Source organism: Gobio gobio (assembly GCF_949357685.1).
Source record: "Gobio gobio genome assembly, chromosome: 14".
NCBI lineage: Eukaryota > Metazoa > Chordata > Actinopteri > Cypriniformes > Gobionidae > Gobio > Gobio gobio.
The window spans coordinates 46,173,188-46,201,151 of NC_137107.1; the positions used below are offsets into that span (position 1 = coordinate 46,173,188).

General features: G+C 42.0%; 1 long non-coding RNA gene across 1 annotated transcript in view; it reads left to right on the top strand.

Moving 5' to 3' along the window:
• The window catches only part of LOC307136808, a 30,022-nt gene extending 21,999 nt beyond the window's left edge, over nucleotides 1-8,023 (top strand). Inside the window, exons 5-6 of the long non-coding RNA XR_013817832.1 lie at nucleotides 6,690-6,742; nucleotides 6,924-8,023. This is a non-coding gene — a long non-coding RNA (uncharacterized lncRNA). The remainder of the gene's footprint in view (nucleotides 1-6,689; nucleotides 6,743-6,923) is intronic.
• Nucleotides 8,024-27,964: the final 19,941 nt, after the last annotated feature.

The window sequence follows — 27,964 nt, forward strand, 5'->3', positions numbered from 1 at the left end:
AATATACTTATGGTTATTTACACTCCCACCAAATTATGAGTGTTTGTTATATCAGGATAACAACAACGAAGAATTTTCAACAGGAAATAACCATTTCTCTTAATTGCTTTATGAACATTCTAATATCAGAATTAGCTTTTGCACAGGACGCTCTACACTAGAAAGCTTATTTCTGCGTTGACCTTTGTTATTCAGTCTCCTATCTCCAAAGGAGATTTTCACTCTTCTCACGAGGTCGTCCTTGCCGCTAACTGTCTCCAGGACTCGGGCAAGTCTCCATTCACCTCTGGGTGACAGTTCATCAATGTCCAACACAATATCACCTTCTCTTAGATTTCTTTTTGGTGAGTGCCAGCGCTGTCTAGCAATAATGTTGTGCAGATACTCACGCCTCCACCTGCACCAGAACTGCTCAGTCAAAAACTGCACACGACGCCATCTCTTTGCTCCATAGAGGTCCTCCTTTTGGAAGGCACCAGGTGGGGGCAGTGTTGTGCTGGATTTCATGTGGAGCAGGTGGTTAGGGGTAAGCGGTTCCAAGCTGTCAGGGTTGTTAAGGTTGTCTACAGTCAGTGGGCGACTGTTTACTATGGCCATAGCTTCATAGAATAAAGTCCTTAGTGAAGCATCATTTAGTCTACCATGCGCAAGTGACAGAGTAGTGTTCAATACACTTCTGACAGTCCTTATCTGGCGTTCCCACACTCCACCTGCGTGACTGGAGTAAGGTGCATTCATCACAAAGTCGCACTGTTTTTGGGACAGATAAGTACTCAGTCTCTGGGTGTCCAGTTCACTTAGGGCAGTTTTAAACTCATTCTTTGCGCCAACAAAGTTTGTCCCCTGATCACATCGGATTTGGCGAATTGCACCTCTGATGGCAATGAAACACCTTAATGCATTGATGAATGTGTCAGTGGATAGGTCCTCTAATAGCTCAATGTGAATGGCGCGAGAGCAAAAGCAAGTGAACAAAAGTCCATACCGTTTATGTTGTTTTCGGCCTTCTGTAGTTACAAAAGGGCCAAAACAGTCCATACCGCAGTATGTGAAGGGCGGAGAGGGCTCTAAGCGTTCTGAAGGTAGGTCACTCATTCTCTGACCCTCCGGAGCCTTGCGGAGTCTGCGACAGATGACACACTGGCGGATGAAAGAAGCAACAGTTCTGCTCATCCCTGGGATCCAGTAACCGCTGGATCTGATTTCGTTTATGGTGAAGCCTTTTCCTTGATGTTTTACTTTGTCGTGACAGTGAGCTATTATGAGTTTGGTCACATGATGTTCCTTTGGAATCACAATAGGGTGTTTGAAAGAGTCTTTGATAGATGAAAGTCTTCCTCCAACCTTGATGAGACCATCCGTGTCCCTGAAAATGTCCAAGTGGAACAGTTTGTTGTGATGTGGGAGCTGGTTGCCCTTGCTTAATAGTTGTATCTCTTTTCCATATGTTTGTTTTTGTACGTCCTGAATGATGAACTGTACTGCACTTTCTTGTTCACTCACTGTAGCCAGCGCATCTGATTTTACTTTCTTGGCTCTTCTTATGAGACGTGCTACAGCTTTGACTGCTTTGGACCATGACGAGAACTTGGACAGACGTTCTGCAAGGCTGAATGTCTCTGTAACTTTGGTTAACAGTGTCTGTGTTTTTCTGACTTCTGGATCTCCAAGAGACATTTCCAACTCTACACTTTGTTTTGTAGGCAGGTCCCTCTCCCAGAGAAAGGAAGGGCCGGTGAACCAGTTAGATGAGAGAAGCTCAGTGACAGATTTACCCCTAGATGCACTATCGGCTGGGTTCTCTTCAGAAGGCACGTAAAACCATTGCTGAGGGTTTGTACTTTGGCGAATCTTTTGGACCCTATTCGCTACAAAAGTATGGAAACGACGTGCCTCATTGTTTACGTAGCCCAAAACTACCTTTGAATCAGTCCAGAAATACTCTTTGATTTGAGCGTAGGAGAGTTCATCTCTCAACATGTTACTAACTGAGACTGAAACTACAGCGGCAGTTAGCTCGAGTCTGGGGATTGTAGTTAGCTTGGTAGGAGAAACACGGGCTTTGGCTATTACCAATGAACAGTGAATCTCCTCTTTAACATTTTTGGCTCTTAAATAGGTGCATTGTCCATAACCACTTGTGCTCACATCCGAAAAGTGGTGCAACTCTATTTCTTTAAGCTCTCCGAAACTAGCAGGAAAGTAACAGCGAGTTATGTTTACCATGTCTAAGTTGGCAAAGTCATGTTGCCAGCTCTCCCACCTTGGCATCAGTGCTTCTGGCAGGGAGTCGTCCCAGTTGATACCTTGGTGACACATTTCCTGCAGGATCCTTTTTCCGTGTAGCACATATGGCGCCAGGAAGCCAAGGGGGTCGTAGATGGATGCAACAGTAGATAAGATGCCTCGACGTGTTGCTGGTTGGTCTTTTAAAGTGTTGTCAAATCTGAAACAGTCCCTTTCAACGTTCCATTGGATGCCTAAGGCCCTTTCTTGTGGCATGTCTTTGAATGTTAAGTCCTTTGTTTTTGTCTCTATTGCACATTAAGACGGGGGGATGCTTTGTAGAACAGCAGGGCTACTTGAGATAAATTTATGTAGACGGAGCCCTCCTTGCTTGCATATCTCTGTGGCCTCTTGTGCAAGCTGTATTGCCCTTTCAACTGTGTCTGTGCTTGTGACTCCGTCGTCCACATAAAAGTCCTTTTCCATGAACTCAGATCCTGCAGGGTGTGTGTGACAGTGTTCTTTAGCTAAATACCTTAGTCCGTAATTTGCACACCCTGGGGATGATGTCGCACCGAAAAGATGTACCTTCATCCTGTATACCCGTGGCTGTGTCTCCGTGTTACCGTTTTTCCACCACAGAAAACTCAGGTAATCTCTGTCGCAACGCTGGACATGAAACTGGTGGAACATCTTCTCTATATCGCACATTAGAGCAATAGGATGTTGTCTGAACCGAAGGAGGATGCCTGTTAGACTGTTAATCAGGTCTGGCCCTTGGAGAAGATGATCATTTAGACTTGTACCATGGTGTTTGGCTGAACAATCGAACACAACACGTAGTTTAGTGGGCTTTTTGGGGTGATATATCCCGTGATGGGGAATGTACCATCGTTCACCGTGTTTTCCTTCATCGTGTACTTCTTCGACATCACCCCTTTCAATAATGTCTTTCATGTACGTTATATAGTCTCTTTTGTAATTTTCATCTTTGTTGAACTTTCGCTTTAAGTGTTCGAGTCTGATTTCAGCAAGCTTTCTGTTGTCGGGTAAATGTGGTCTTTGTCTGAATGGTAGAGGCATCTCATAGTGTCCTTGTTCGTTTTTCCTTATACCCTCCTTGAGCTTGTCCAAAAAGATGAGATCCTCTTGTGAGACTGTTTTCTCACTTGCCTTTGTGTCCTTAAAATCTGACTCTAGCACATTAATCACGTCCATGGGAGTTACAGGGGGTAATTCCTTTATTGTGATTCTATGGCACAAACTTGACTGAGTTTCATTGAGCGCCGGTGTGAAGCCTCCAACGATACTCCACCCTAGGTCAGTGCGGATTGCATATGGCTCCTCACCTTCTCCTAGTAGAACTTGTCTTGGAGCTAACGTTCTGGGACAGTTAAATCCGATAAGGAGTCCAACATCACAACTCAAAAGAGGTGGTATCTTATCAGCAATTTCTGTCAGGTGGGGCCATTGTTTTGCTGTGTTACTAGTGGGTATGTTGTCATAGTTAACTGGAATAAAGTCTTTGGTATATGAGGGGGGTAAGTCGATGTGAATGTCTGAGTCATAACCTCTCACACGCATTCCAGATACTCTGTGACTCTTAACAATAGAGTGAACACCCAGCATGGTAGTTAGCTTTAACTTTACAGGGTGAGTGTCCGCTTGTAGCTGGTTACTTAATTCTTCGCAGACAAATGTGCTGTCGCTCTGTGTGTCTAATAGTGCGTAAACTAACTGCTCTTTAGAAGGGCTCTGAACCGTCGACACCCATACAGGAACGATCATGGATGTGCTACTTGACTGACCCACCCTAGTAACGTTGAGAGCTGTGACTGCTGCAGTTTCATTTGGAGTGCTTGGAGCGGTGTTTTCAGAGCTTCGAGACCTTTCATATGCCTTGTGATTGTCATTGTGCAGACAAGTGGGATGCCTTCCTTTGCAAATGTCACAAGTGTGGCGATGGCAACAATCTTTGGCGTTATGGCCCACCTTTAAGCATCCATAGCACAGTCTATTGTCCTTAACATATGTGCGCTTCTCGTCTAAGGGCTGATCTGAAAAGTTAGGGCACTTTGACAAATGGTGGTTTTCATCTTTGCAAAACATGCAGGGTACCTTTAATTTTGTGTTGCTTGCCCTTGTCTTGTTGTTTTGTACCATGGCTTGCGTTGTGAAGACTTGTGTGGATCTGTTTGGTTTGAAGTCCTTTGTGGTCCTTTTCTCATAGGATGAGCTGCATGAGTGAAGAGCATATGAAGAAGTGACCGGGTTGCATGCGATCTCCGCTTCGACTGCTACAAATTGTGCAAAGTCCTTAAAAGAGGGAAAGTCCTTGCCGTCCATAAGTGTAACTGTGACCTGTCGATTCCAACGGGCTGCCAGCCAGTCAGGAACTTTTTGCAGCAACTTTTGATTTTCCTCACAGTCACTTAGTATTTCTAGGCCTTTTACGTATGGTGTGGCTTGGAGACATGCATTTAGAAAGTCTGAAAATGTCCTTAATCCTTCTGCGTCTTTTGAGCTTATTTTAGGCCATTTTGACAGTTTGTCTCTGAAAGCTCTTTGGACAATAAAAGGCGGTCCATAACGTTGGTCAAGCTTTTGCCATGCATCCTTATATGCCTCCTCATCACTGCGAAAGAATGTGCCCTCAAGACAATTTCGTGCTGGGCCTGTGACGTACCTTTTAAGCAAGTGAAGTTTATCAGCAGGTGAGATGCCTTTGCAGTCCACAAGTGAAGAGAATGAAGCCTTCCATTCAATGTAGTTAATTGGATCTCCGCTGAACACTGTGGGCATTGGCACTGGGATTCTGTTTATAGCTATACTGTTTTGAATTGCTTGGGCGAACTGGGAAATGTCCGTGAGAGGTGCTTGAGTGACAATTTGAGGGTTTGGATTGTTCACCGTGTGATTTGACATATGGATAGACACATTGTTTTGTGGCATTAATGGAGGTAAGCCACTAGAGGGAGCTGGTGCTTCATGAACCGATTGTTGTTCAACAGAGAAAGGCATATTGTGTGGTTGTATTTGCCGATTGTCCATATCCATGTTCATTTCTCTGTCGTAGATCTCAAGTTTTGCGCGAGCAGCTTGCATTTCTTTTTCCGCCTTTAAACGCTCAAGTTCAGATTCTATATCTTTAATTTTTTCCTTTTGTTTAATTTCCTCTTGCACAATTTTATATTCTGCTTCCTTAACAGCCAATGCTGCAGCTGCATCAATCCTTTTGACTGCGATGCTTGAAGTGTCAGACTGCTTACCGACACTAGACTGAGAGGCGGTACCGTAGATGGAGTGTGCGTACTGTTGTGACAGTAGCTGATGAAGGCGCTGCTTTTCTCTATCTGCATCAAAATCACCGTCTATTGCTGTTATACGTTCATTTAGGACTTTCATGATGTCCTTAGTTACTGCTTCACAAGAGTCCATTTTGCGTCTTGTGTCAGGGGATGGCATAGTACGCTCCCTTATTTCACTGTACACCTTCATCATGTTGTTCAAACCGTTTTCAATATCATCGGCCATTGCACACAACTTGTGCTCTGATAAGTCAGTCTTTAGGCTTTCTCTGGATGTTCTGATTAGCCCTTTCCATTGTTCATAGAGACTCATCAGTTTTTTGTCCCTTTTAATCAATTCGTCGTTTTGGTAGGCTAGCATTTTCTCCGTTAGCACAGTAGGCCGCTCTGAACGCCTGGGTAATGAGAACGCGGTCGCAGCCTCCATTTTATGGAGTTCGGCTAATTGTTTTTCTTTGCGTTCAATATCGTCCTTTAACTCCTGTCTTGACATGCTCTCTGTATCTCCCTGATGTAATAAAGCTCTCGTTTCATTGATTTCAGTTTGTAGCTTACGTGTTTGCTCTTCAATACCGTCCATTTTATGTGTCGTTGCGTTGTCCTTAGAGTTCATGAGCCGCTCGATGTAGCACACTGAGGTGAAGCTCTTACTGTTACATGCCCCCCGAACAAGGATGAGACTTTTACTGATGGTTTTATGATGTTTAATCCTTTATGAACCTTTATCCATTCACCATATCACCAACGTAAGAGCTGAAATGTATACAAAACATGCAACTAATCAGTTTACATTGTTCACATAGTGCTGTCTTACATTTGTACAAAACAAACATATTAACAGACAAAATGCTCATATCTAACTTGTTTAACATACCTTTTGCCTCTTCAGAGGGGCTGTAAGTATGAATTTAACGTTTACCACGGCTCCGTGTCGAAGTTATTGCCGTATTTAGGATAAGCCACATGCTATAAACTGCGCTAGCCAGCGCGCGCGCCTCAAAACAAACCAAAAGCGCGTAGCCTAATCCCGGAAGTCAACCGTTTCAGTGGAAAACATTTCAAAATAAAAGACTCACATTTTTTCTGTAACAAAATATACTTATGGTTATTTACAACACATGCCACTTAAATTGTCTGTCTGTCTTTTTTCATTAGTGTCATGTTCAGCTACTAGCTACAATGGAGATTGAAGCAAGTTTCCAGTGAAGGTTGAGTACAACTGATCAATGGATTCATCCACTGATCGATTATTTATATTTTAACCTCTTTAGCATGAATACTTAACTGTGTAAGTCGCTTTGCATGAAGTCATCTGCTAGTTGAATGTAAAATGTGAATATTAGTTGTAGTATGTAAAAGTAAACTTGCATATTTTTCTTCCATTTCCAGAGCTGGTAAAATCATCAGTATCAGAAGTTAAGACTGAAGGGATGGATTTACAATCCCCTCCTATTGTATTGTATAATGAATATGGACTTAAACCTTAAACCTATTGCATATATTCTGGTATTAATGTCATTGTTCGAATTGAGGGGGGGAGGCCCAAACAGAAAACAGAATACTAGAAACATAATATATATCTTAATATATCCTTCTGGGACCCAGAAAAAAAAAATTTGAATTTAGTATTTTTTCATGTCATTAACATTTTTGAAAAATTATATTTTATTCATATGTTATGATATGTCCTCTGTAGTGGACACCAGGACTCAGTTGTTTAAAAAATAAAATGAAATTGCATGTATAGGCAAAAACAATGGGATTTATTTTTATTTTTTTTATTCAAACTTTGTTTAAAGATGATTCTAATGAAATGCATTGATATACCATTTTGCTTTATGAAATATGTGGGTAAAATGGCCATACTTGGGTTTTCCCATTCAATACCATGTATCTATACACTGCATCTCATTTGCATATTAATGTGTTCTTGGTGCAACATGCAATGAAAAAATAAGTGTAATAATGGGAGTTATAATTGGCAACATTTTCATAATAATATCTAATATTTCATAGGAATATTGATATGTAATTTCTTTCCCTATTCACTTGTTGTGTCTCCAAAATGCCTGATAAACATGATTTAAGTCCTGGCGTCCACAGTGGACATTTATGAAATCAATGGCCTGTTTTGTAACAGAAAGTCATATTTTGATTAGAAACCCTATAACATTTTCCTGAGATGTTGATTTATAACAAACAATTCGAAAATTAATCCGATTTAAATTATAATTAAAAAATATTATCATATTTTCCATAAGAGTGCTAAACATTAATGTCAACCGTTTTTAAAGACCAAGAAGAAGTTGTTGTCCTGATGAAACCTCCAAACATTTGGTATCTGTGCAAAGCCCCGAATGTGCTCTTTACAGGACATTACAACTGTGGCATGTATGATGTCAGAGAAATTCACTAAAATATAATGTCCACTACAGTGGACAAAAGTCTATTCCTGGGTCCCAGGAGGTTAAAACAATAAAACTTTTTTTAACAAATTATTCCGCTGCCGCTCCCAGTTTAATATGAAGCTACTCCAAATTCGATTTACGTCAGAAAAACACCCTCAAAAGTGCCACACGCTGTTTTCTGAAGGGATTTACAGACATCAACGTCGCTGCGTGACACTGGCAGAGTGGATCTTCATTGTCACCTCACGATGATGGTAAGCAGATCCAGACCGTGGTATTTTTCCGAAGTGTATATAATAAAGGTTGTGAAATAATATGAGGATCCCTCAAGAGCTTTGACGCAATTCGAACACTGATTAATGTTACGTATCTGTGAAGTGACTGATCTAGACCGGCTTCCAGAGAATTACATGCACTTGTTTTGTCATTTATTTTTGGGTTATATATTACATTTTAGTGTTTTCATTAAGATTTTTTGTTCTGATTTTATTCTGCAGTTCAAATAAGACTGAATCATAAGTAGAAGTTTATATCAGCTTGAGTTTGCTCTGTGGATGTTTTTTTCCCCTGTTCTGTTCCAGTGATTTGCTGAGACTCAACCTTGAAGGGAAAGAATATTGCCTATGTTTTATCTTAAAGGTGCTCTAAGCGATGTCACGCGTTTGTAATAATAAATACGAAGCACAACAAACAGTGATTTCCACCCCCCAAATCATTCTTGTCGGCTATTGGCTGGAGCACTGTTTGTTGTGCTTCGTGGTCCAGCCTGCACCAGTTTGTTTTTGTTGCGGTTTGTGGAGCTTAGGCGGACTACAGAGACCGCATTTTTTTACAGTGTGTTCAGGGGACAGGCAGCTAGCGGATAGCGAGGAGATGTTTGCTGTATGTGACAAAAAATATTTTGGCCTAAAAAACGCGTGAAATCGCTTCGAGCACCTTTAATATTTGTATTGAATTAATGTAATTAATATTCAATATTTTTATGCACTGCACTGCCACAATTGGATGAGAACTGCACTGAGCTGGATGATGACATCATTGTTTTCAACAAAGCTGCTATATAGATGAAATGAAATCAAGCGTAGCGTTAGTTCTGGCAGGTCACGTTAGTCATCAGCTGACTGACAGCTGATATACGGCTACCCATAGGAATACGATGTCTATCACAGCATACACGTATTACTTCCTTCAGTACTATCAGCAGCAATCGCGTTTCTCCAGAGCTCATTTAATGGCGAATAAGGAGGGCGAAACCGCATCATCTCAAAAGCCATTGTGCAGTCGGATTTAGTGAGAGGAATTGGTTCCCTCACCTCAGATTAATTCAAGTTTGGGAACTTAAGCATGTGAATTCACTGCATTGATTGTAAGCTGCCTGTTCTGGAAGTGTTGACATGGACTCGCTGAAGTTTACTAATGTGACTGACTCAAAAACACTCACCGCATGAAGAAGGATATAAAGAGAAGTTCAAGCAACCTATAAACTGGCTATATTTCACTCTCCATTCATCTCAGGATGTCTTTATGAGGCTACGCTAAGTTCCTTTTTATGCTCACTGCTTAAAAGCTATCAGGGTATTGGCAACATGCTTGTTCCTAAGGCAATCCGTGTTGCTTAGGTTTCTAGTCGTTTTCAGTAAATGCTGAAAGTGCTAGGCCTATATGTGATCATATTGGCATGAGCTATTTATGGTGCAGCTCTAGAGAGACAATAATTATTGGACAAAAAAGCTCCACAAGTAGTAACCTAGAATACTGTCTAACACTTGATGGCTGCTCTGTCAAGTCCTCGTCGTCAGTGAGGAACCTGGGTGTGCTCTTTGATACCAAACTCTCATTTGAAAGCCACGTTTCTAGCATCTGTAAAACTGCATTCTACCATCTTAAAAATATATCTAAATTACGGCAAATGCTTTCAATGCAAAATGCTGAACAGTTAGTTAATGCGTTCATGACCTCAAGGCTAGATTATTGTAATGCTCGCTTAATAAACAAACAGCGTTAAAGGTGAACTATGTAGGATTTTTGCAGTAAAATATCCAGAAACCACTAGGCCAGTGTTATATATTTTGTTCAGTTGAGTACTTAGAATATCCCAAATGTTTCCAACTATTTGTAAATCGTGAGAAATTGCTATTTTAACCAAGGAACCGGGACGTGTGAGCTATGCGTGTGAGGGAGTCGCCTGTCGATTGCGTCATTTCTGCGTCACCCTCGGTTTCCGGTTTTATTCAGTGAAACACTTTACTCTCACAGCAGTGTGAACAAATGTCATAGCAGCCGCCGAGCGAACGTCATAACTTACTTTTCAACACACTCAGATATATCTAATACGATAAACAGAGTTGCGTTACCTCATACTCATGACTGGAAAAGAGGAAGTGGCGCCGGCAACCGTGTCATAATAAAAGTCCCGCCGGCGACTATGCCATAATAAAAGTCCCGCTCTTCAATCACTCCTGCAGCCTTGCTCAGCTCCACAACACTCGGTCCTGCTTCTGCTTCATACTACAGTAATGTTAATAATCGCATCCATGAACATGATTTCTGCCCGAGTCCTATCCTGACTGTTTTCCACCGGCTGTGAGCTGAAGACCACATGTCCCAAGATTCTGCGCTCAAACGTGGCGTCATCAAACTACGCCTTTGTTTTGAACAGGAGACCTCTAGTGGACGGAAAAGTTACATAGTGTAGCTTTAAAGGGATAGTTCACCCGAAAACGAAAGTTTTATGTTGATATGCTTACCCCCAGGGCATCCAAGATGTAGGTGTCTTTGTTTCTTCAGTAGAACACAAATGAAGATTTTTAACTCCTACCGTTGCTGTGTGATAGTCGTATAATGCATGTCAATGGGGATATTTTAGAGTATTAGAGCAATGAGAGTAAAAACACATAGACATACGAATCCTTATTAAACCATGCGGCTCGTGGCGACACATTGATGTCTTCAGACACAAAACGATCTGTTTCTGCGAGAAACTCAACAGTATTTATGTCGTTTTTTTACCTCTTATCAGACGAATGTCATCTAGTATTCCCAGCACCATAACTTCCGGCGAATAAGGTCAAAATACTGGCGCGATCCGCGCAGGCACTAATGAGCGCGCTGGTATTTTGCATGTATTTTGACCTTATTCACCGGAAGTGATGGCGCGGGGACGGCTAATGCAGAGTCGCAGAAAAAAATGAAATACATTTTTAAATATGGATATTTTTCTTACACAAACGCATCGATCCGCTTCAGAAGGCCTTTATTAACACCCCGGAGCCGCGTGGAGCACGTTATTTGACAGATGCATTTTTTATGGACTAGCCACTATTACTGCTATTATAATGCTTGGATTAGCAGAAAATTTTAAATATAACTCAGATTTTATTCGTCTGAAAGAAGAATGTCATATACACCTCGGATGACTTGAGGGTGAGTAAATCATGGGCTAATTTTCATTTTTGGGTGAACTATCCCTTTAATTCTGTTCTGGTATCAGACACACTTCTTCTATCTAGTTGTATTGGAAACATGCTTATTCTTAAAGCTATTTGCTATAGTTGCTATTGGAAGCATGCTCTTAAAGCTATAGTTGCATTGGAAACGTGTGTTCTTAAACCTGTAGTGCTATCGGAAAAATGCATGCTCTTTAAGGGTTAGTTCACCCAAATATTAGCCCATGATAATATCCATCCATCATATAACTGCTCCACACGGCTCCGGGGGATTAATAAAGGCCTTCTGAAGCAAAGTGATGCCATAAATGCCGCCAGAAGCTAGTTATTTTAGTCTATAAAGTTTTAAATATGGATATTTTTCTTACACAAACGCACCACTTCGCTTCAGAAGGCCTTTAGACTTGTAGACTGATCTCATTAAATAGCGTATGAATGACACGCCAATTCGCTATGCCATTTTGGCGTGCTATCAAGACGCATAATTGCTTTTTAGCGTGTTTATCAACAGCGTTTCATTCTATCCCCCTACACTGCTCCTACCCCTAAACCTACCCATCACACACACATACACACACACACTGCCCCTAAACCTACCCATCACAAGAAACATTCTGCATTTTTACATTTTCAAAAAAGCATAATTTAGTATGTTTATAAATCCATTTACATTCACGCGGAATCACACGGCGTTGACATACACGCGGAATCACACGGCGTACACATACACGCGGAATCACACGGCGTACACATACACGCGGAGATCATGTTCGTTTCGGCGTACACATACACGCGGAATCACAAGGCGTAGACATACGCGCGGATAGCTCAAAATGCGTACAGATAACACGCCATTTGGCTTTAGAAAGTGGCGTGTATGTTTACGCAAAGTCATGATATCATGTTGAGACTTGATATAGTCAAAGACTTTTTATATATAGGCAGACCGTTCATTACTTATGAATGGGAGAATTCCAACGCCCAATATGGTGAATAAGTCCCGCCTTCTAAATGAAAAGCCAGTCGTGATTAGTAAAGTTATCGCATCACTGCAGCTGCTGTTAGACCCTCTGGTTGCTATAGAAACAAGCTGTGTTCTGAGACACGCGCTTGCCGCTTAGAACTGTGCATACATATTAGCTTCGTCCAGGCTGAAAAATGCAGTTTTTTGTCATGATTGGAGAATTTAGAAACAATTTATGAGACAGTTGTTGTCAGATTTAATTGTTGATTTCAAATATGAAATTTAATCGTAAGCTTGGTGAACATTTTGATGTTTTCCCATTCAAAGAGATAGGAGCTGCACTTGCATGCCCTAGAGGCGTTTCAAAGATGGCAGCCGAGTGAAATGCCTTGTATTAATGGGACTTTGCTATAGTTGCTATTGGACAGTCCTTCCAGAAAAATGCGGCTTTTTTTTGTGATTGTTGCGGGCAAAAATCCTTGATTATGCGGCACGTTTTCTTAAAAAATGCGATGAAAAATGCGGGATATTTATGCAATTTTATGCGATAAAATTGCGGGAACTTGCAAAAACTGCGGTTTGATGAGAAAGAGAAAAAAAGCACTACATCACAGAAAGTGCTGGAATATTTAAGTTCTCATCTTGTTTTATTGAAGACCTTAATAATGGCTCAAATTTACAAAACATTTAGTCAATCAAGTTCTGTAGCTTTACAAAAGGAATATGCTACAACTTCTGAAAAAATTAATAAATAACTTCCTGTTTTACAGATGTCGCTATACAAAACAGACATTTGAGTGCTTCCAATGCACAAAGTGCAATCTCTTAAAGGGTTAGTTCACCTAAAAATGAAAATTCTGTCATTAATGACTTCCCTTTATGTTGTTGGACACAAATTAAGATATTTTAGTTGAATTCCGATGGCTCAGAAAGGCCTCCATTGGCACAATGTACACTCTCAAGACCCATAAAAGGTAGCCTACTAAAGACGTCATTACAAAGTCCATCTCACTACAGCGGTTCTACAATAACTTTATGAAGCGACGATAATAGTTATTGTGTGCAAAAAAAACTAAATAACGACTTATATAGTGATGACTGATTTCAAAACACAGCATCATGATGCTATGAATCATCGAGTCGATTCATGATTCGGATCGCGTGTCAAACTGCTGAAATACGTGACTTTGGCGATCCAACCCGCTGAATCGACTCATTGATTCATAACGCTTCAAACCGCTGAATCAACTCATTGATTCATAACGCTTCAAACCGCTGAATCGACTCATTGATTCATAACGCTTCAAAGCTTCATGATGCTGTGTTTTGAAATCAGTCAGCACACAGGGAAACTGCTTTGCTCTTTTGCTGTTATTTTTGTTGGCCAATGGGAGTTTGTGCTTCATCATGGTTTCACCGGTATCTATGGTTTCTCCACGGGGTTTGAAGCTTTTCGATGACGTTCGCGTCGGGTAATCACGTCACTTCAAAACGTTCCCATGACAATAGGCGGAAATGGCGGCTCTTGTGTGAAGTAAACGAAAAATTTTCAACTTTCTGCTAATATATATGACTTTTTGCAACGAAAATGCGGGGATTATGAAATCATGATAGCCCCGCATATTTTGCACGCGGAAATAGGCAATTTATGCGGCGAAAGTGCGGCGTATTTGAAAAAATGCGACCCCCGCATGAATATGCGGACTTTGGCTGATTATGCGTTAAATCACGCGATCGCATAATCGCGTTTTTCTGGAGGGACTGATTGGAAACATCCATGTTCTTAAAGCTATAGTTGCAGGAGCAGAATCAGGATCGTGATGAGGAAGCACACTGTAATTCATTGCTAGCTGCAGGTTGCATCTAACTTGGAGATGTTGCTGCAGGGTGTATGTTTTCCCTGACCTGACTACCATTAGTTTTAATACTAGTTCTGTGATTACAACATGCTTGTTGTATCAGATTTGGAGAATTTTGCCGCTAAGGGTGTAGCTTCCCCCAATAGATCAGAGTTGTTGTTGCAGGGTGTACGCTTCCCCGACCGGACTACAACTAGTTTTAATAGGAATCTGGTCCTTAGCTGGTTTATGCTGCTCCTGAGCTGGTTTAAGCTGTTCAAGTGCTGCTCCTACTAGCTCCAGCTCAGGACCAGCACTTGACCAGCTTAAACCAGCTAAGGACCCGCATACACCAGCTCATGACCAGCTAAGGACCAACATAAACCAGCTGCCATGATTCAAAACATGAATCTTGGTCCTTACAGACAATTTTTCATAATAAAAAAAAATATATATATAACCAAAAAAAATAACAAATCTATAAATAAAAAATTAAAATACAGCTAAATGCAGTCATTCTTGTTGTATTGTATATTGTATAAAGCACTACGTATATAAGGTGACCTGACTTGACTTCTTGTCCCAATCACCAGTGAGAGTGCCCCTGATTACCACCTGAGGGCACTCCAACCCGGACTGTCATTCTATCATTGACTACATTACCCATAATCCTTTGCCTGGACTCCTCATCACTCATTGTTTGCACCTGTGTCTCATTATGTCATTACCTCTGCCTATACCTATATACCATGTTCACTCTGTCATTAACTGTGAAGTCTTGTTTTATCTCACACTGCATTTCTGAGCGTTTCCCTGGTTTCTTGTCTCTTGGTTTTGGATGTTGTGCCTGTTCCGTGGATGACCCGTTTACCTGTCTCTGTTGTCTTGTTTGCCTTATTGGATTGATTACATGTTATGACCTCTTGCCTGTTTGATGACTACGAGTGTGGATTACCCCTTACAAATAAAGCTGCATTTGGATCCTCAACCTTTGTCTCCCGGAGCAGTTTGTGACAGAAGACTTCGCCTAACATGGATCCAGCAGTATGTCTCGTCCGTCTATACCAAGGAACTCACTCACTCGAGGACCACATCAGCGACTTTCTGAACATTGAAAACACCACCAACCTCCCGGACTTTATGTTGATTTACTTTTTTTGCCATGGACTCAATAAACCCTTACAAACCAAACTTGTCTGTGATGGTCCTCGAGGGTCCCTGAGTGGGTTCCTTGATTATGCCCTTCAGGTGAGCGGTTCTGCAGTCACTGTGGGAGTTTCAGAAGAGGAACACTGCACTCCCGCAGTACCCACCAGTCCAGAGTCTCATTCCATCACAGCCACAGACCAGCGTCCAGAGATGGCTCCGGCCACAGACCAGCATCCAGAGACGGCTCCGGTCACTGACCAGCGTCCAGAGACGGCTCCGGCCACTGACCAGCGTCTAGAGATGGCTCCGGCCACTGACCAGCATCCAGAGATGGCTCCGGCCACTGACCAGCATCCAGAGATGGCTCCGGCCACAGACCAGCGTCCAGAGACGGCTCCGGTCACTGACCAGCGTCCAGAGACGGCTCCGGGCACTGACCAGCGTCTAGAGATGGCTCCGGCCACTGACCAGCATCCAGAGATGGCTCCGGCCCGTGTCCAGAGATGGCTCCTCCGGCCACTGACCAGGATCCAGAGATGGCTCCGGCCCGTGTCCAGAGTCCAGAGATGGCTCCGGCCCGTGTCCCAAGTCCAGAGTCCAGAGAGGGCTCCGGCCCGTGTCCCGAGTCTAGAGAGGGCTCCGCCTCCAGTCACGAGTCCAGAGAGGACTCCACCTCCAGTCACAAGTCCAAAGAGGACTCCGCCTCCAGTCACGAGTCCAAAGAGGACTCCGCCTCCAGTCACGAGTCCAAAGAGGACTCCGCCTCCAGTCACGAGTCCAGAGAGGACTCAGCCTCCAGTCACGAGTCCAGAGAGGACTCCGCCTCCAGTCACGAGTCCAAAGAGGACTCAGCCTCCAGTCACGAGTCCAGAGAGGACTCAGCCTCCAGTCACGAGTCCAGAGAGGACTCCGCCTCCAGTCACGAGTCCAAAGAGGGCTCCGCCTCCAGTCACGAGTCCAGAGAGGGCTCCGCCTCCAGTCACGAGTCCAGAGAGGACTCAGCCTCCAGTCACGAGTCCAAAGAGGACTCAGCCTCCAGTCACGAGTCCAGAGAGGACTCAGCCTCCAGTCACGAGTCCAGAGAGGACTCAGCCTCCAGTCACGAGTCCAGAGAGGACTCAGCCTCCAGTCACGAGTCCAGAGAGGCCTCAGCCTCCAGTCACGAGTCCAGAGAGGACTCAGCCTCCAGTCACGAGTCCAGAGAGGACTCAGCCTCCAGTCACGAGTCCAGAGAGGACTCAGCCTCCAGTCACGAGTCCAGAGAGGGCTCAGCCTCCAGTCACGAGTCCAGAGAGGACTCAGCCTCCAGTCACGAGTCCAGAGAGGACTCAGCCTCCAGTCACGAGTCCAGAGAGGGCTCAGCCTCCAGTCACGAGTCCAGAGAGGACTCAGCCTCCAGTCACGAGTCCAGAGAGGACTCAGCCTCCAGTCACGAGTCCAGAGAGGGCTCAGCCTCCAGTCACGAGTCCAGAGAGGACTCAGCCTCCAGTCACGAGTCCAGAGAGGACTCAGCCTCCAGTCACGAGTCCAGAGAGGACTCAGCCTCCAGTCACGAGTCCAGAGAGGACTCAGCCTCCAGTCACGAGTCCAGAGAGGGCTCAGCCTCCAGTCACGAGTCCAGAGAGGACTCTGCCTCCAGTCACGAGTCCAGAGAGGACTCCGCCTCCAGTCACGAGCCCAACGAGGACTCAGCCTCCAGTCACAAGTCCAGAGAGGACTCCGCCTCCTGTCCCGAATACAGGGAGGACTCCGACCGGGCCCCCTGCTCAGTCTGCTCCGCCGTGGGGTTTTTCAAGACCGTCTACACTGCTGTGGTGGTCGTCTGCTCCACCGTGGGGGTCTCCAAGACCGTCTGCGCTGCTGTGGTGGTCGTCTGCTCCACCGTGGGGGTCTCCAAGACCGTCTGCGCTGCTGTGTTGGTCGTCTGCTCCGCCGTGGGGGTTTTCAACCTCGTCTGCACTGTGGTGGTGGTCTGCTCCGCAGAGGGCGTCTCCAAGACCGTCTGCGCTGCTGTGGTGGTCGTCTGCTCCGCCCTGGCTGCCTGCACCACCCTGGTCATCTGCCCAGCCTGCTCCACCCTGGACGCCTGCGCCACCCTGGTCCTCTGTCCGGCCTGCTCCTTTATGGCCTTCTACTCTGTCTCGGTCTCCAGGCCCTCTTCCTCTACACGGGCCTGGCCCTCCATCCCACCCCCGGGTCCGCCTCCGCTCCACCTCCCTCCTTGAATATTTTAGGAGCGTCTGGAAGCCGCTCCTTTGAGGGGGGGCTATGTCACAATCACCAGTGAGAGTGCCCCTGATTACCACCTGAGGGCACTCCAACCCGGACTGTCATTCTATCATTGACTACATTACCCATAATCCTTTGCCTGGACTCCTCATCACTCATTGTTTGCACCTGTGTCTCATTATCTCATTACCTCTGCCTATACCTATATACCATGTTCACTCTGTCATTAACTGCGAAGTCTTGTTTTGTCTCACACTGCATTTCTGAGCGTTTCCCTGGTTTCTTGTCTCTTGGTTTTGGATGTTGTGCCTGTTCCGTGGATGACCCGTTTGCCTGTCTCTGTTGTCTTGTTTGCCTTATTGGACTGATTACATTTTATGACCTCTTGCCTGTTTGATGACTATCAGTGTGGATTACCCCTTACAAATAAAGCTGCATTTGGATCCTCAACCTTTGTCTCTCGGAGCAGTTTGTGACACTTCTCTAATGTATGTTCGCAGGGATGGTTAAGTATTAATGGGGTGGTAAAACACATTCTTTTGAAGGCTTGATTGTGTTTGTGGGGTGCACTGTAACATGTGTTCATGCTTCGTTTTAAAAAAAATTGCCTTATTTTTCATATATTTGACCTTTATTCTACACTGCTCTGTCCCTCCTTGTAAAACGGTCTGATGCTTTCCGGGTTGTATGAAGCCAGTCCCTCAAAAATACGCAATGGGCTCAGATTGGTTAGCTGGCCCAGTGTGTTGTGATTCGCTAACCGCCTAGTGCACGTTTGTCGGAAACGTCACGCCCCTTACCTTACCGGTAGACTGTGCTTTGGTAGTATTAGAAACGATGGCGTCAATAAAACCATACCAATCTGAGCCCGAATCAGACACAGAACATTTTAGTGAAGATGATCAAGCAGAACCTGTTCAGTCCTCAAGAGTAAAGACTGCGGATCTATAGTGATCGCTACTGAATGGCACTTTAACTTTTGTATTTTTAGAATGATTAAAGCCAAATATCTGTCGCAAGAACTATTAACCCAAAACACTAAACACTGGCTTTACTAGCAAGTTAGCCAAATCACACACAGAACCATGTTTAGCATGGCTATAGATAAACAATACACAAAAGCTATAATCAAAGAATCATTTACACTAATGCCAAGTTCGCTGTTGAGATTTTAACGTTAGTGTTTGTAACATTAGGTGTTCGTTGGATAAAGCTAAGTATGAATGAGCATTTAACAGACTGGTTTGCAGAACAGCGTTGTCATCTGTTTACTTCATTGCTACAACATATTACAGGAAAACACATCGATGAAATATAAATCAGACTTACAGGTTGTGGCCCGTAAACAGCTTCTGTTTGTAAATCCAGCTTTCAGGACAAGCCGTTGTGTGATTCCTGCATTGAACTCGCGAACATTGTGAAAGTTGTCCTCCGTGAAATGTGCTGCGGGAGGGAGCCCCGCGCGCGTCGTGCATCCACGCACTGGCCGCGTTTGTCTCACGCAGCTGACGTTGTGCAAATCTGGCATTGAACTCGCGAACATTGTGGATGTTTTCCTCCGTGAGATGTGTTGCAGGGAGCCCCGCACACGCCTGTTTCCCTCCGTCTCAAACACACTTGCATATAACATGCTGTATGTTAAACGCTCTGCAACGCACCCCTGTCCCTATGAAGGCTGAACAGAGCAAGTACCCCAGACCTGCAATCCGGATGAAAATAACAGCGTTTCCTCGGCATCGCGGCAACAACACTCCAGCCTAACTATACCACAACAGCGCCGCGATACAAAATGGCCTCACCCCCCCTTATTTAATATTCTCGGAGGAGGGGTTTATGTAAATATTGAGCCTGTTGATGTCACCAACCCTGGAGGAATGTGTGTAGTCGCTAGTGTTGTTTTTGGCGGCCTGTTTTCATTTTAGTTTTAGTCTAGTCTTTGTGTCAAGCAGTCATTTTAGTTTTTATTAGTTTTAGTCATAGTCATACTCTTTTTAGTCTAGTCAAGTTTTAGTCGACTAAAAGTCTGAGCATTTTAGTCTTATTTTAGTCAGAATTATCTATGACTATTTTCGTCTAGTTTTAGTCGACGAAAACTAATGACATTTTAGTCAAGTTTTAGTCAATGAAAATTGTATTTTAGTCTCTTTTTAGTAATGCAATTCTATTTAACCCAGTCAATATAGTATAAGTACGTATTATAGACAAAACCAAAATCTTCTTTTAGCCAAACCCATTTCAAACAATGTTATCTTATTATATTATTGTTACCTTATAGACTCAAGAATACATCCATTCCAGACACGGAAGACGCTCTGATTTGAAGTTACAACATATTTATTTTACCAACTAAACAAGTACACACACATCCATTTAAATAAAATAAATAAAAACACTGAGATGTCTCTTAAGGTTTGTGGTGTTTTTTCCTGTGATTTTTGTGGCCACATTTCTCCCCATCTATTTCCACAACACCCGTTTTATTTTCCACTTCAATGTAATAAAAGTTTTTCCAAATGTCTTAATAAGAATAAATGCATATTTAATTTAATAGGAAAATAATAATAAAATTAGACCCACATTATAGTTAAAATGTTTTTCTGTCTTGTATTTTATCTCAAAATAAAGGATGTAATTTTATTCCACATGGAAATTAGTGGAAATAAGTGAATATAGCCTCTTATTCGCTTAAGAGGTATATTCATAATGCTGCGGTTATTTTAACATATATAATTGCTGCCGTTATAACGGCACATTTAAAATGTTTACGTGCTTTTCTTTCTTTCTTTGTTTGAGCGGTGATGAAATATCTTGCTCTTGTAAATACTTGCCAATATTTCAGTAATACAAGTCTAGATCTTTAAAATGCATCAAAATAACAGCGAAGCACAACCGCACGGTGCTCTGCAGTGGCCAAAAAGGATATAAACCGTGAATTCTGAAGTGATTGAAAACTCAGAGATGTGGATTCAGACGGCACCACACGACCTTGGTGTTTGTCAAACAGTAATTCAGTTAGGTAATTCGGCCGGAGATTTTTACACGGGTGGTGGGAGAAAAACACTGATATTCTGCATTAAGACGACAATAAAATCACTGACTAGCTCCTGTAAATAATGAAGACACCTTACGACCGCAGGACAAACAATTACCGTCCGAATAGGGCTTACGAACCCCAACTGGCCGGCCATCGGACCCGTTCACTCACCGGAGACGCCGCGCGAGTGGGGTTTGAAGAGACTGATGTGGCCTGCGTCTGCGCAGTGAGACCTGATGCAGCCCCTGATTGAGACGCACAGAAATACTGCAGAATAAAAACACGACTTTTCGTCTCGTCTCATTTTCGTCAACGAAAATGAAGAGACATTTTAGCATAGTTTTTATTTTGTGAACCACATTTAGTCTCGTTTTTATTCGTCATCGTCACATGACCAGCATTTACGTTGCGTCTCGTCTCGTTTTCGTCACGTTATAAAGGTTCGTTGACGAAGATATTTAGTCATACTTTTCGTTGACGAAAACAACACTAGTAGTCGCCTACTGGCCGTTTGCTGTAGTCCTTAGAAACTGATTTCTTTAAAAGCAAATATCTCCCTTTGCTTTAAACTTTGAACGTTGTAACTTTGCAGATGTTGTTTATGCTCAAGCAGCAACATTACATGCTAGCTAAAGTTAGAATAGTGAAATCGTTTATTACCACCCCTTTAAAGCCGCTTTTCCACTAAGCTGAGCATTTCTAAGAATGGTTCCAGTTATATTTCCACTTGCGCTTGGTTCGGCATGCCACGATTACAAACCGCTCTTAGCCTGGAATTCCCAACACGCTCTGCTAACTAGGGATGGGTGTATCGATATGAAGTATCGATATATCGATACTGATGTGAGCATCGAAAAGTATCGATATTCAAATAAAAATATCAATACTAAGGTGTTTTTTATTTTATTTTGTTTAAAAAGATTATTGATTGCATACAATCCGAATAACCTATGTTACTGAATAGTTGTGTAGTATAGGACCATGATCTGAACGCACGCAAATGCTGCAAGACAGAACCAGTCAATCACAGAGAGAGTGTTAGCTCACTGCTGACACTGTATTCAAGCAGAGCTGCGTTTCCCAAAAGTATCATAAGAAACCATTGATGCTTTTGGAAACGCAGCTCTGAACAATACTCATCAGAAGACAAAAAACATATGTTTGAGTTATTTCACAATAAACAAATAGAAATTGTAGCCTACATATTGCAATTCCTCTTTAAATGTAATGCACCCATGTTCTATTCTCTAACTAATGTTAATATAAATCAGGTCAGAATAAAAAGGTTGCATTTTATGGGTGCAACGTCCTGTCACTGGCAGTCCCTTATGAAAATGAACCATGGTTTATTTTTTACGACCGTGACCATAGTTCAACTAGTTTTTGTAGATTTCCATGGTTACCGCTACAAGTAAACATATTTTAACCATGTGTAAACAAAAATATGATCAAATAAGTTGCAATTAAGGCACATTGAATGTTAAAATACCTTTCAAGTATAATGTTAAGTGGGTATCTTTACCCATTTTACTCTTAGTCATTTTAATAATTTAATGTAATAATATAAAAGTTCAGTTTAGAAGTATCGTATTGATATCGGTGATACTGGCCTTGAAAGTATCGGTATCGTATCGAAAACAAAATAAGTGGTATCGCCCATCCCTACTGGTAACCGTGCTGAACCGTGCTGGTAGAATGCGTGTAGGCACATTGCCACTCAGGATTGGTCACTTGTCTGTTGTCTGGCTGCCAGTTTCTCTCTGCAAGAGTGCTATTTGAGTGACATTTTCACAAATAAATAATAATATTCAAAGAAATATCTGATTTACATCTAATGTGGCCATGCAAAATACTGTATGAAGTAGTTGTAAAACTGCTTTAACACTCATGCTTTTTTCATATTCATCTAATACGATTGTATTATAAGCTATATTCGGTATTATATCTAAAAGAAACTGCACTGTAAGACATTTTAGTCTCAAGAGTTGACACACTTGTATGTGTTTTAATAAATACTGTAATGTTGTTGCAGTGTCCTGTTGCCATGGGCTGATGTTTTCTATGTTGTATTGGACTTATCTTAGCAAAGACTGTAAATAATAAAATAATTTCAACTTTGCAATATTGTCAAGTGTTTTTATTTATTTGTAATACTTTGATACAATCCAGCTAATAGCACAAACATCACAAATCAAGACATCCATTAGAAATAGGCCTACTGTTTTCCTTCAAAATGATGTCACTTCCTGGATGGTGATGTCATTACAATTGGCATACATTAATTAAAAGGGTAAATGTGATTTATTTATCTTTTATTCGCCCTTATGAATGGATAGAGCTCAGTTTGAGGATTTTGCGAATTTTCAGTGAAGCTTTATATCATTTCATCAGCTGTTGAAAATATCCAAAACTTTCTTCAAACATGAATCTTGCTACTTTAATCCAAAGTCTTCCCACGTGATATATGCCTTTCAGAAGTGTTTTGTGGTTGGCACTTCCATTCGTCTCTCATTTGCTCTGAATGTTTTTCCTGTTCTTCGGTAGCAGACCTGCAGTGCATGTGCACACATTTGGGTTTACAGATACAGAGTTGTCGGTCTGAATTAATTGCGAGTCAGTCATCAATCCTCTTTTGCAAGAATGTCTGCTTCTGTGGCTGTTTCAGTTTTCTCCGTATAAAGAGTTCAGGGACTTTGTGGTTAAGATGGCACTGATACAACCAAGGCGAGGTAACTCTTGATATTATCACACAAACAATAGTCAATATTATTTAATAGTGTTTAAAGGCTTATGCTTTAATGAGTTTCTGTTACAAAATGTGCAGTTCAGTTCAATCTTGTGATGTTTAAGCATGTTGTATGTGGTGGGCCATGTTGGTATGAGAAACAAATCTTGTGTGTTTTTAAAAAAAAATTTTTTTTTAATGAGTGTCAATAGTTGTCACGGTTCATGAATTCACCATCTCATTCTTGTGTGTGTGTGTATGTGTGTTTGTATGGGGCGGAGCCGCTGGTTGGCTGATGATCATTAGCCTACACCTGTCGCAGCTGATCAGCGCTCCAGCTGCAGATCATCAGCGCACCCTATTTAGTCTCTCTGTCAGGCACGTGCAGAGGGGGGGGGGGGGCTTTGGGTGCTCGAGCCCCTGCCCTTTTTCAAAATGAATCAAAAGTGCCCCTCTCAGACAGATATCAATGATAATATCGTGGTCAATAAAATTAAATAAATGTGATTATTATAACATGACAATGTATACATTAGTAACGAACGGCTCAAAAGTCGGACAATTTATGTTGAGGCGTTGTCATAACGCGTTGCTATGGGTCGCGTGCGTTTTGATTGACAGCTGATTTTCCACTGTTCGGAAACAAATATGGTCCTTTCAGAGAGTGTGTGGCCTCACGGGAAAAAAGTAAACCAATATTTTTTTTTTCATCCATAATCAGAGCTAATGTGTTGATTTAATTACAAAGCTATATATTAGCTATATATTTTAAAGTATTACACAATTCACCAATGCTCGTTTGTCATGTATATACACCAACCGTGATCTGGCAAAGCAAGTTCAAATTCCATTGGGCGATGTGGAGCAGTAATTTTCTGTTTTTATTCATAAATCGGTTGAAAATTACATGGACAGACGAACTAACGTTTGTGGAACAATTTCCTGCGGTTTGGCTCATTTTATAAATTGCATCACTGACAAAATGGATTTTAACAGACAACAAACAAATCCCTGCACAAAACCACAGCAGCAAAAGTCGCTTTAATGGTAAGTAGTGTTTAATTTACTTTTTGATACACCGTTTACTATTTCATGAAACTATCAAAATTAACAAACCCCACGTGCCACCGGCACCTACAGGCCTATTATGTGAAGTGTAGGCAGGCGAAATGGTTACGTGAAAGGACTTTATTATATAACCATTTTTGAATATTATGCAGCATTATGAAAGTCTCTTATGTTCATCAAGCCTGCATTTATTTGATAAAAAACAGCAATATTGTAAAATATTATTAAAATAATGGTTTTCTATTTTAAAATAATTTAAAATATAATTTATTCCTGTGATCACAGCTGGATTTTCAGCATCATTGCTCCACTCTTCAGTGTCACATGATCATTCAGAAATCATTCTAATATGAGGATTTAATGTCAATGATGGAAACTGTGATACTATTTTCAAGATTCTTTTATTAATAAAAAGTTAAAAAGAACATAATGTAATAAAATTTCACAATATTAGGCTACTGTTTTTTTTTCTGTATTTTTGATTAAATAAATGCAGGCTTGATGAGCATAAGGATATATATATATATATCCTTATGCAAAATAAAAGTTTGCTGGAACAGTTACCATGAAAAACTCCATTCACTACACTTATATATATATATATATATAAGTGTAGTGAATGGAGTTTTTCATGGTAACTGTTCCAGCAAACTTTTATTTGTTCAATAATTAAATCGGTTATATAAGTCAAAACAAATACTTTAAACATTCTCAATGCAATTTTTATTTTGCTCTGCAATAGGGAAAATGTGTATTTTTATTTATAATTAACATTTTGAGTTTGTTCCGTGGGTGACGTCATTGATAATGGACCGGTCGCGCCTGCTCTCTCAGAACAGCCTGTGACTGGAGAGAGTCAGGTATGTCTGTACGGTGCTCTTCAATTAAGAGTAAAATATACTGTATAAAGTGATGTTTGAAGTCAATGTTTATCATAGAAATGTCATGAAAGCGAAACAAGTTGATATATTCATTTTTCTGAGTACAGTTTGATGCATTTTCGGAGTTTTATGAACGCACGTGTTTGTTTGATGTTGCCGCCCGCGCGCCAAACTAGAGTGCGGATTTTTCCCTGTAAAAACGTTTCTTGAAATATAATTTCGGTGGATTGAGTCTGTAGAAATGTTGTTTTGTACATTGAATGTCTGTAACTTCGTTTGGATGCTAGAATGTATGTTTATAGCCATGTGTGTGACCTGTATTAGATGAATTGCAGTTTCTGTAAATGAGGACTGTACTTGATGTGTCTTTTTTCATACATCCTTCAGCTGAGAGAGAGAGTGAACCTGAAGGCGTGTGTGTTAATTGTCTGTCCTCTTGTCAATAAACTGCAGGTATGTTTAACAGCAATAAGAAAAAAACCACTATACGATCTAACAAATTGAGATATTTTGGCTAAAATCTTAATGTAATAATATGTACTTTTAATGGAATTTTATTTCTTTAATTTGATTTTTGTGAATGTGAATTTTCATAAATAAGACACAGAGAAATTGATGGTTGTAAAACAAGACTTTATTGTATAAACCAGAGAACAGCCTGTGACTGGAGAGAGTCAGCTGAGAGAGTGAACCTGAAGGCGTGTGTTAATTGTCTGTCCTCTTGTCAATAAACTGCAGACGTGGTCCACCGAAGCCAGTGGTGTCGTGGGGGTTTTCTTGTGGTGTGAGACCAGATCCGCTACAAATTGGTGCCGTGACCCGGATCAAGGGATCAGCCATTGCAGATCGCCGGGAAAAGTCATCGACATCACCAGTCAACAGAACTTTTGTGGTAGATAAGCAGTGTGACTTAAACATGGACAGTTACGGTTTTACACACAACAAAGCACAAGAACACATGGCAGATGCAGATGTTAATCCTGCAAACGTGACACCTGTTTGTGTTAGGAGTAGTGTTTTAAGTTCACATAGGTTCTCTACTGGAATGGGGAGGGGGGCTCAGTTAAATAGTATGCTAGAACAAAATATGGCAGCCAGTCCAGTACATCTAGCCACTCCAGTACGTCCCTCAACCAGTAGCCCAACAATGCAAGGCATGAGTAGTGACACAACAGTGCCTCATGGAGAAAGACTATACTGCCCCCCAGTGGGCGAACCAGTGAATCAGTGGAAAACAATGGCAGATTTAATGAAGCAACTGGGTAGCGAAATAGGGAACCAAATTTCTGCAAACCTGAGATCTGCAGGGCAAAATCCCCAGAGAGATTATGTTAATGCCCAACAGCCTTCACCTCAGAGTCCTGATTTGTCAAATTTGAACCTAATTGTTAGGCATCAGGATATAAAAGAACCGCCTACCTTTAGAGGTGATAAGACCGATCGATGCACCATTAGTGAATGGCAAGAACTGATGCAAGCTTACTTAAACAAGAAGGGCTTCAGTGCATCTGAACAGGGCCAAGAGATTCTCGATAAGCTAATGGGCCATGCTAAAGATGTTGTGAGGACGTATTCGCAACAATTCCCTGATTGATGTGGCTAGAGATCCACATGTCATCTTTTCAATTCTAAGGCAACATTTTGGAGATGCAATTTCCTCCACAACACCTTTAAGAGACTTTTATGACACCTTGCCAAAGCAGTCAGAAAGTAGCTTGGATTACTGGATCAGACTAAATAAGGCAGTTGACCTGGCTGATGAATGCCTAAACCGACAAGGAAAAAGAGTTGAAGACCCTAGTCACGAAGTGGCAATGATGTTTGTAAGGCATTGTCCTGAGCCTGCTCTGTACACTGCCCTTCGGAGCAAACCATTGGAAAGTTGGAATGCACAAGACATTCAAGCATTAATTGACAGCCACCACAGAGACAACAGTCTATAAGAGTAGATAGAGAGAGAAGGGTTGATGAAACTTCATCTAACGCCTGGTGCATGACCCAACAGCGGTCCACTGCAGCTAATCAGACAAGCGGTTCAGATTCTGCTCTCCTCGGGCGAGTGGTTTCTCTACTAGAGCAGTTCCTAGTCAAACAGAAGGAGCAAGAACAGAAAACTGAACAGGGCAAGGTCGTGCCTGAATCCCCTGCAGTCCCCTGCAAAATATGTAGGGCTCAAGATCATACAACAAAGACTCACTGTTTTAAGGAGGGACTGTGTTTTAGGTGTTTCAAGACAGGGCACAGAGGTTTTGAATGCCCTGACAAAAGACAAGTAAAACAAGTCACAGCCAGTGTAGCCACTAGACCTGAGCACCATTTAAACTAGAAAACCTGCATTGTGGGGGGGGCAGTGTGGGTATCAGACAAGTAAAGACCCCAGAAAGCCCATTGACTGTTCAGGTAACTACAAGTGATCACTTAAGTCAAAACAGTGTGAGTGAAGTACTTGCAGTCCAGCAAAAGACTACCTGTGAGGTAGTGCTGGGCGGTATACCGGTTCATACCGAATACCGGTATTTATTTTTGTTATGATATGAATTTTGATGATACCGCAATACCGGTATGTCGCTTAAACAACGTTCGGAACGCAGCGCAGCACGTCATTGTTTGAGAGGGGACGCATTTCACTGTTGCACTGTACTAGTGAGAGCATTCAGAGCACAGCTGAGATCGCCTCCTATACCCCCA